The sequence below is a fragment of the Nicotiana sylvestris genome, chromosome 12, assembly GCF_000393655.2.
Source record: "Nicotiana sylvestris chromosome 12, ASM39365v2, whole genome shotgun sequence".
NCBI lineage: Eukaryota > Viridiplantae > Streptophyta > Magnoliopsida > Solanales > Solanaceae > Nicotiana > Nicotiana sylvestris.
Window position 1 is genome coordinate 63,670,894 of NC_091068.1, and position 10,655 is coordinate 63,681,548.

The 10,655-nt window shown below is 44.7% G+C and overlaps 1 long non-coding RNA gene across 1 annotated transcript; it reads right to left on the reverse strand.

Annotated features, from left to right (window-relative positions):
* Nucleotides 1–954: 954 nt before the first annotated feature.
* On the reverse strand, nt 955–6,895 carry LOC138884181 (uncharacterized). Its single transcript, XR_011404345.1, has 3 exons — nt 6,471–6,895; nt 1,948–2,015; nt 955–979 (listed from the first exon to the last, which is right to left on the reverse strand). It is a non-coding gene; the product is annotated as an uncharacterized lncRNA (long non-coding RNA).
* Nucleotides 6,896–10,655: the final 3,760 nt, after the last annotated feature.

Below are 10,655 nucleotides of genomic sequence, written 5' to 3' on the forward strand. Positions count from 1 at the left end.
CAGACACCCGTACAATGCTGAGTGATTGTGTGTGATGAGTGAGAAATAAGATAGACAGATTGAGTACTTTAAGAGTGTGAGTACTTGGGATTATCACTATGATACATTACATTTGACATGCATATTTGTCAAGTAGGAATAGAGATGTAAACTTCCTCATACTAGTTGTATTTGGCATATTTTATCAGTGTTGGGTTTAAATTGATGAACTTGAAGGCATGCCTAAATTTATGTATTGTGTACGAGCTGAATGCAGAAGTTTCTCTGAGTTATTACTATCATTATTTTGTTATATATGTGCTATCATTATTTTGATTCTGATTGTATCTTTCTGAGCTCGTCACTGCTTTCAACCTAAGGTTAGTCCTTCTATTTATTGAGTATATTGTATTAGTTGTACTTATAATACACTCTGCAGTTCGTGTACAGATCCATGTACATCTGGATGCAGTGATTTCTAGAGTTGTGCTAGTACTTATTTGGAAACCTCGAGGTAGCTGTTATGACGCCCGCAGACATTGACTCTCCTTCTTTTCATTTTTTCAGTAGTGTTTCTATTTTTCTCAGACAGTTATACTAGAGTTTCTGTCACGACCCTAACCCCGAACCCGGTTGTAATGGCGCCTCTCGTGAAGACAAGGCCAGCCAGTTCAACCCAACTCGACTTTTAAAGCAGTTAATCAACATAAAATTAGTCTAAACATGATTTAAACAATACTGAATAACGGAAATATCGATAACAATGCGGAAAGTCCAACCCGACACAGCCCTAACCGGGTTGTCACAAGTCACGAGCATCTCTAAACCATAATACTAGTTTGCTAAAGTCATAAACTACTACAAGTGTTTGAAAGGAAACAGAAATGATAGAGGAGTAGAGACACGGGGCTGCGGACGTCAACAACTACCTCGTAGTCTCCGAAAACCGCCTGGAACTAGAGGAATCAGCACTCAGGAGCGGTACCAGCTACGCCTGAATCTGCACACAGGGTGTAAGGAGTAAAGTGAGTACTCCAACTCAGTAAGTAACAAATGTAAATAACGACTGAAAGTAAGAAAACATGTAAAACACAAGGCATTCTATACTGAAGCAGTAAAAATCACTTAAAACAGTAGAACGGTGAAGAGTCAAGTAACATCCCTTTTCAACAAGTAAAACAAGTAATTGACAGGTAAGTAGACAAATAGAAGTTCGCCCCTCGGGCACAGTATCAACAAATCCGCCTCTCGGGCAACATCTTAGTACAGTACCAGCCCCTCGAGCTCAATCTTAGAACAATATCAGCCCCTCGGGCTCGATCTCACATCACAATGGGTACCCGTGCTCACTGGGGGTGTACAGACTTCGGGAGGGGCCCCTTACGGCCCAAGCACAATATCAAGCCATCTCGTGGCATCAAATCTAGGCCCTCGGCCTCATATCAATCAAGTCACCTCATTGCGTATATATATACATCTCAAGCCCTAGGCCTTACATCTGTATCAGTGTATCCTCACAACTAGGCCCTCGGCCTTACTCAGTCCAAAAATCATCACAAGCCCCTCGGGCAATAGTAAAACAGTATTTCTTAGCCCAAAACATCATTTAAAAATATCATTTAAGTCTCAAAACTGAGTAAAAATGGTTGAGTAGTAAAACAATGGAAAATGACATGACTGAGTTCAAGTAATATGTCAAAACAGTGAGGAAATAGTAATAAAAACCCGAAGGGTTCAAATAGTTGGCATGAATCCCAAATATGGCAATCAACCCAAATCATGATGATAGCAAATAAGTTTCAGTCAAATACGCAGTAAAATCATCAATCGGGACAGACCAAGTCACAATCCCCAATAGTGCACAACCCCACGCTCGTCATCAAGCATGTGTCTCACCTCAATATAGCACTACGATGTGCAAATCAGGGGTTACAAACCCACAGAGCATCATTTACAATCATTACTCACCTCAAACCGGCTAAATCTCTAACTCGCGACGCCTTTGCCTCTCGAATCGGCCTCCATGCGCGTTGAATCTATCCAAAATCAGAACGAATACGTCACAATATGCTAAGAGAACAAAGCCCAAGCGAAAACAATCGAAAAATACCAAAAATTCCGAAATTGGCCAAAACCCGAGCCCCGGGCCCACTTCTCGAAATTCAATTTTTTTTACATCAACAGGTTCCTTATCCCCCCACGAGTTCATACATATCAACAACATCAAAAGCGGAGTCCAAATGACCCCTCAAATCTCCATTTAAAGCCCTCTTAAACTCAAACCTTAAACCTCCCTTTTTAGCCCTTTATCTCCTTTAATTTCAGTCCTAATCCATGAAATATTACCATAGAAGTGTGTTTTAGGTCCAAAAATCCTTACCTTAACGAAGTTCCCTTGAAATCTCCCTTTAAAATCGTCCAAAAGTTCCCAAGCCGAGGTCCAAAAATGGTGAAATAACCCAATACCTTATTCAAACTTGTCCCAATCATCAAAACACCTCAAACAATATCAAATCTACCAAATCACATCGGATTCAAGCCTAAGTTTCAAAAACTTCTGAAATACGCTCTTGATAAAAAAAACCAACCAAACCACGTCCGAATGACCTGAAATTTTACACACACATCCCAAATGACACGACGAAGCTACTGCAACTCTCGGAATTCCATTCCAACTCCTATATCAAAATCTCGCCTAATAACCGGAAATCGCCAAAACATCAACTTCGTCAATTCAAGCCTAATTCTACTCCGAACCTCCAAAACCCATTCCGATCACACTCCTAAGTCACAAATCACCTCCCGAAGCCAACCGAACCATCGGAACTCACTTTCGAGCCTTCTACACATAAGTCAACATCCGATTGACTTTTCTAACTTAAGCCTTCTTAAAAGAGACTAAGTGTCTCAAACTTCACCAAACTCATTCCGGACACAATCCGACCAACCGGATACCACAAAAACACGGATAACGAAGCATAAAGAAGCTGAAATGGGGAAAACGGAGCGGTAACTCATGAGATGACCGGTCGGGTCGTCACATCCTCCCCAATTTAAACAAACATTCATCCTCGAACGAGTCAAGAAACATACCTGAAGCCTTAAACAGGTGAGGATATCTGCTCCGCATCTCCCGCTCGGTCTCCCAGGTAGCCTTCTTCACGGGCCGACCTCTCCACTGCACTTTCACTGAAGATATATCCTTTGACCTGAACTTTCGAACCTGACGACCCAAAATAGCTACTGGCTCCACATCATAGGTCAAATTATCATCCAACTGAACCGTGCTGAAATCCAGAACATGAGACGGATCCCCAATATACTTCCGGAGCATAGAAACATGAAATATCGGATGCACACTCGACAAGCTGGGTGGCAAAGCAAGCTCATAAGTCACCTCCCCAATCCTCCGAAGCACCTCAAAAGGCCCAATGAACCGAGGACTCAATTTCCCTTTCTTCCCAAATCTCATAACACCCTTCATGGGTGAAACCTTCAACAGAACCTTCTCGCCAACCATGTAGGACACATCTCGAACCTTCCTATTAGTATAACTCTTTTGCCTCGACTACGCTGTACGAAGCCTCTCCTGAATCACCTTCAATTTCTCCAAGGCATCCTGCACCAAATCAGTCCCCAATAGCCTAGCCTCACCGGGCTCGAACTAACCAACTGGAGATCTACACAGCCTCCCATACAAAGCCTCATATGGAGCCATCTGAATACTCGACTGGTAGCTGTTATTATAGGCAAACTCTGCAAGTGGTAGAAACTCATCCCATGATCCTCCGAAATCAATGGCACAAGCACGCAACATGTCCTCCAATATCTGAATAGTATGCTCGGACTGCCCGTCCGTCTGCGGATGAAAAGTTGTGCTCAACTCTACCTGAGTACCCAACTCTCTCTGCACGACCCTCCAAAATTGCAAAGTAAACTGAGTACCTCTATCTGAAATGATGGAAACTGGGACACCATGTAAGCGAACAATCTCTTGGATATAGATCCCTACCAACCGCTCTAAAGAAGAAGTAGTACACATAGGAATGAAGTGTGCGGACTTGGTCAGCCGATCCACAATGACCCAAATAGCATCAAACTTCTTCAAAGTCTGTGGAAGTCCAACAATAAAGTCCATAGTGATTCTCTCTCACTTCCACTCAGGAATATCCATCTGCTGTAGCAAGCCACCCGGTCTCTGATGCTCATATTTCACCTCCTGACAATTGAGACACCGAGCTACAAATCCCACAATATCTTTCTTCATTCTTCTCCATCAATAGTGTTGCCTCAAATCCTGATACATCTTCGCGGCACCCGGAAGAATGGAATACCACGAGCTATGGGCCTCCTCCAGAATCAACTCCCGAAACCCATCCACATTGGGCACGCAAATCCGGCCCTGCATCCTCAACACCCCATCATCGCCGATGGTCACATCTCTGGCATCATCATGCTGAAATCTGTCCTTAAGGACTAGCAAATGCGGATCATCGTACTGGCGCTCTCTGATGCGATCATATAAGGAAGACCGAGATACCACACAAGCCAATACCCGACTGGGCTCCGAAATATCTAATCTCACAAACCGATTGTCCAAGATCTGAACATCAACTGCAAGAGGTCTCTCCCCAATTGGAATATATGCCAAACTCCCCATACTCACTGCCTTTCGGGTCAAAGCATCGGCCACCACATTGGCCTTTCTCGAATGGTACAATATAGTGATATCATAATCCTTAAGCAACTCCAACCATCTCTACGGCCTCAAATTAAGATCCTTTGTTTGAACAAAGGCTGAAGACTGCGATGATCAGTGAACACCTCACAAGATTTGCCATACAAGTAGTGCCTCCAAATCTTCAATGCATGAACTATGGCAGCCAACTCCAAATCATGAACGAGATAGTTCTTCTCATGGGGCTTCAACTGACGAGAAGCATAAGCAATAACTCTACCCTCCTTCATCAACACACAACCAATCCCAACTCTCGAAGCATCACAATACACGGTATATGAACCTAAAGCCGATAGCAAAACCAACACTGGAGCTGTGGTCAAGGTTGTCTTGAGCTTCTGAAAGCTCTCCTCACACTCGTCCGACCATACAAATGGGGCACCCTTCTGAGTCAACTTGGTCAAGGGCAATGCGATAGATGAGAATCCCTTAACGAACCGACGATAATAGCCTGCCAAAGCAAGAAAGCTATGAATCTTTATGGCTGAGGATGGTCTAGGCCAGCTCTGAACAGCCCCTATCTTCTTCGGATCAACCTGAATACCCTCGCTGGAAACCACGTGCCCCAAGAAAGCCATGGAACCAAGCCAAAACTCACACTTGGAGAATTTTGCATATTGCTTCTCCTCCCTCAATCTCTGCAATACAACTCTCAAATGCTCCGCGTGCTCCTTCTGACTACGCGAATACACCAGAATATCATCAATGAAGACTATGACGAATGAATCGAGATAAGGCCAGAACACGCTGTTCATCAAATGCATGAACGTTGCTGGGGCATTGGTCAACCCAAAAGACGTCACCAAGAACTCATAATGACCATATCGAGTCCTGAAGACCGTCTTAAGAATATCTGACTCCCTGATCTTCAACTGGTGGTAACTTGAACGGAGATCAATCTTGGAGAACACTCTCACTCCCTGAAGCTGATCAAATAAATCATCAATGCGAGACAAAGGATACTTTTTCTTAATTGTTACCTTGTTCAATTGCCTATAATCAATGCACATTGTCATTGTTCCATCCTTCTTCTTTACAAATAGAACCGGCGCACCCCAAGGTGACACACTAGGCCGAATGAACCCCTTATCTAGGAGCTCCTGAAGCTACTCCTTCAATTCCTTCAACTCCGCTGGTGCCATACGATACTGCGGAATAGAAATGGGCTGAGTGCCTGGCACCAGATCAATACCAAAATCAATATCTCTGTCCGGTGGCATGCCCGACAAGTCTGTAGGAAACATATTGGGAAAATCCCTTACAACTAGAACAGAATCAATACTGGGAGTCTTAGTTCCGAAATCCCTCGCAAACGCTAGATATGAAAGACAACCCTTCCCAACCATACGCTGGGCATTCAAGAATAAGATCACTCTACTAGGAACATAATCAGTCACACCTCGCCACTCGATCCGTGTCACACCCGACATAGCCAAAGTAACTGTCTTAGCATGACAGTCCAGAATAGCACGACACAGAGATAACGGATCCATGCCCAAAATTACATCAAAATCCACCATGCTCAATAGTAATAGATCCACTCGGGTCTCCAAACCCCCAATTGTCACCACACATGACCGGTACATACGGTCTACAACAACAGTATCGCCCATCGGGGTAGATACATGAACAGGTAAAGCAAGAAACTCACGGGGCGTACCCAAATAACGAGAAAAATATGATAACACATAAGAAAAGGTGGAACCGGGATCAAATAATACAGAGGCATCTCTGTGACAGACTAAAACAATACCTGTGATAACGGCATCTGAAGCAACAACATCGGGTCTGCCTAGGAGTGCATAGAAACGGGCCTGAATGCCCCTTGATCGACCTCCCCCGCTGGGGCGACCCCTGACTGACTGACCTCCACCCCTAGCTGGTTGAGCGGGTGGTAGTGAAGAAACTGGCACTGAAGCCGAAGATTGACCCCTCTGTTGGGACGAACTAGCAACACGACGAGGATACTGCCTCCACATGTGGCCCATCTTGACACACTCATAACAACTCCCAGATGCTGGAGAAGGGGACTGAAGAGAACCCCTCGCATCAGAGTGACTAGCTGATGCACTCGGCATAGAAGAACCCTGAACCGATGGGGCACGAGATGAACTCTGAGCTGGAAGGGCGCTAAGTAAGGACTGGCCCTGCTGAGATCCATGATAACCATGACCCAAAGATGCCCACCGATAAGCTAGGCGAGCTAACTGAGTAGGCCTGAATGAACGACCTCTACTGTGCTGGAACTAGCCCCTCGAAGGAGCACCACAATAGCTGCCAGATCCTCGAGGCCTCTTGGCCTCCCTCTCCTCTCGCTCCCGACAGAGAACAGTCTCAATCTCACGGGCGATATCAACAACCTCCTTGAAGGTAGCACTAGTCACCCTCTCCCTGGTCATAAGAATACGTAGGTGATAAGTAAGACCATCAACAAATCTCCTGATACTCTCTCAATCTGTCGGAACCATCCAGATGGCATGACGAGCCAACTCAGAAAACCTCAACTCATACTGTGACACAGTCATATCCCCCTGTCGCAACCACTCAAACTGTCTACGCAGCTCCTCTCTGCAGGACTACGGCACATACTTCTCTAGGAAGAGAATAGAAAACTGCTGCCAAGTAAGGGGTGCTGCACCAACAGGCCTACACCTCTCAAAATCCTCCCACCAACTGATAGGTGGTAAAAGTGACCCCGCTGGTCTCCAGAATACCGGCAGTACGAAGCATCCTCTAACACTTATCTAAAAAGCCATGGGCATCCTCGCCCTCTACGCCACTGAAGGTCGGAGGCTGTAATCTACCAAACCTCTCCAATCTACGCTACTCATCCTCCAGCATGACTGGAACCACATAGTCCTGAGCAGCTGCGTCTGGCTGGGCTGGATGCGCCTCCAACATCTGAAGTCCCTGCACTACCTTCTCAGGTGTGCGAGCGGCGGGAGTCTGATTGCCACCCTCGGCCTGTGAAGTAGCTGCGGCTGTAGTGGCTGAAACTGCCTGAGCCAGGCCAGTGCAAATTGATAAGATCTGTGCCAAGGCCTCCTAAAGACCCAGAATCACGATGGGCACAGTAGGTGCATGAACTGGTGCTGCTGGAGCATCCATAGCTGGAGCCTGATCCTAAGCTAGGGCAGCTGGTGGATCAACAGGTGCTTCCCTCGCTGTTTTGCCTCTACCAGGACCACGACCGCGTCCTCGGCCTCTGGTGGTCTCAGCTGGTGGCACTGGTGGTCGTCCACCCCGCCCGGTAGCGCGTGTCCTTACCATCTGTAAGAGAATGGAATAACAGAAGTTCAGTTCTCGGATTAACAAGTTCGCACGACAAGAATTTCAAGAATATGAAGCTTTTTCCTAAAGGTTCTGTAGCCTCTCGAGGATAAATACACACGTCTCCGTACCGATCCGCGAGACTCTACTAAACTTGCTTATGACTCGTGAGACCTATGTAACCTAGGCTCTGATACCAACTTGTCACGACCCTAACCCTAAACCCGGTCGTGATGGCACCTCTCGTGAAGAGAAGGCCAGTCAGTTCAACCCAACTCAACTTTTAAAGCAATTAATCAACATAAAAATAGTCTAAACATGATTTAAACAATACTAAATAGCGGAAATATCGATAATAATGCGGAAAGTCCAATCCGACACAGCCCTAACCGGGGTGTCACAAGTCACGAGCATCTCTAAACCATAATACTAGTCTGCTAAAGTTATAAACTACTACAAGTGTTTGAAAGGAAATAGAAATGATAGAGAAGTAGAGATACGGGGCTGCGGATGTCAACAGCTACCTTGTAGTCTCCGAAAACCGCCTGGAACTGGAGGAATCAGCACTCAGGAGCGGTACCAGCTACGCCTGAATCTGCACACAGGGTGCAGTGAGTAAAGTGAGTACTCCAACTCAGTGAGTAACAAATTTAAATAACGACTGAAAGTAAGAAAATACGTAAAACACAAGGCATTCTATACTGAAGCAGTAAAAATTACTTAAAATAGTAAAACAATGAAGAGTCAAGTAACATCCCTTTTCAACAAGTAAAACAAGTAATTGACAGGTAAGTAGAAAATAGAAGTTCGCCCCTCGGGCACAATATCAACAAATCCGCCCCTCGAGCTCAATCTCAGTATAGTACCAGCCCCTCGGGCTCAATCTCAGAACAATATCAGCCCCTTGGACTCGATCTCACATTATAATGGGTACCCGCGCTCACTGGGGGTGTACAAACTCTGGGAGGGGCCCCTTACGGCCCAAGTGCAATATCAAGTCATCTCGTGGCATCAAATCTAGGCCTCCGGCCTCATATCAATCAAGCCACCTCATGGCGTATATATATATACATCTCAGGCCCTCAGCCTCACATCAGTATCAGTGTATCCTCACAACTAGACCATCGACCTTACTCAGTCCAAAAATCATCACAAGCACCTCGGGCAATAGTAAAATAGTATTTCTCAGCCCAAAACATCATTTAAGTCTCAAAACAGAGTAAAAATGGCTGAGTAGTAAAACAGTGAAAAATGACATGACTGAGTTCAAGTATTAAGTCAAAATAGTGAGGAAATAGTAATAAAAATCCCCGAATGGTTCAAATAGTTGGCAATCAGCCCAAATCATGATGATAGCCAATAAGTTTCAGTCAAATACGCAGTAAAATCATCAATCGGGACGGACCAAATCACAATCCCCAATAGTGCACGACCCTACGCTCGTCATCAAGCGTGTGCCTCACCTCAATATAGCACTACGATGTGCAAATTCGGGGTTTCAAATACTCAGAGCATCATTTACAATCATTACTCACCTCGAACCGGCTAAATCTCTAACTCGCGATGCCTTTGCCTCTCGAATCAGCCTCCACGCGTGTCGAATCTATCTAAAATCAGAACGAATACGTCACAATATGCTAAGGGAACAAAGCCCAAGTGAAAACAATCGAAAAATACCAAAAATCCCTAAATTGACCAAAACCCGAGCCCTGGACCCACTTCTCAAAATTCAGAAATTTTTACATCAACTGGTTCCTTATCCACTCATGAGTTCATACATATCAACAACGTCAAAATCGGAGTCCAAATGACCCCTCAAATCCCCATTTAAAGCCTTCTTAAACTCAAGCCCTAAACCTCTATTTTTGGCCTTTTAACTCCTTTAATTTCAGCCCTAATCCATGAAATATTACCATAGAAGTGTGTTTTAGGTCCAAAATCCTTACCTTAACGAACTTCCCTTGAAATCTCCCTTCAAAATCGTCCAAACGTTCCCAAGCCGAGGTCCAAAAATGGTGAAATAACCCAATACCTTATTCAAACTTGTCTCAATCATCAAAACACCTCAAACAACACCAAATCTACCAAATCACATAGGATTCAAGCGTAAGTTTTAAAAATCTTCCGAAATACGCTTTTGATCAAAAACCCAACCAAACCATGTCCGAATGACCTGATTTTACACACATATCTCAAATGACACGACGAACCTAGTACAACTCTCGGAATTCCATTCTAACCCCTATATCAAAATCTCGCCTAACAACCGGAAATCGCCAAAATATCAACATCGCCAATTCAAGCCTAATTCTACTTCGAACCTACAAAACCCATTCCGATCACGCGCCTAAGTCACAAATCACCTCCCGAAGCTAACCGAACCATCCGAACTCACTTCCGAGCCTTCCAACACAAAGTCAATATCCGGTTGACTTTTCCAACTTAAGCCTTCTTAAAAGAGACTAAGTGTCTCAAACTTCACCAAACTCATTTCGGACTCGATCCGACTAACCCGATACCACAAAAACACAAATAACGAAGCATAAAGAAGTTGAAATGGGGAAAACGGAGTAGTAACTCATGAGACAACCAGCCGGATTTTCACAATTTCAGACTATGTTGACACTTAGTAGCTCATGTACTCGGTGACACCAGGATTTTGAGATTG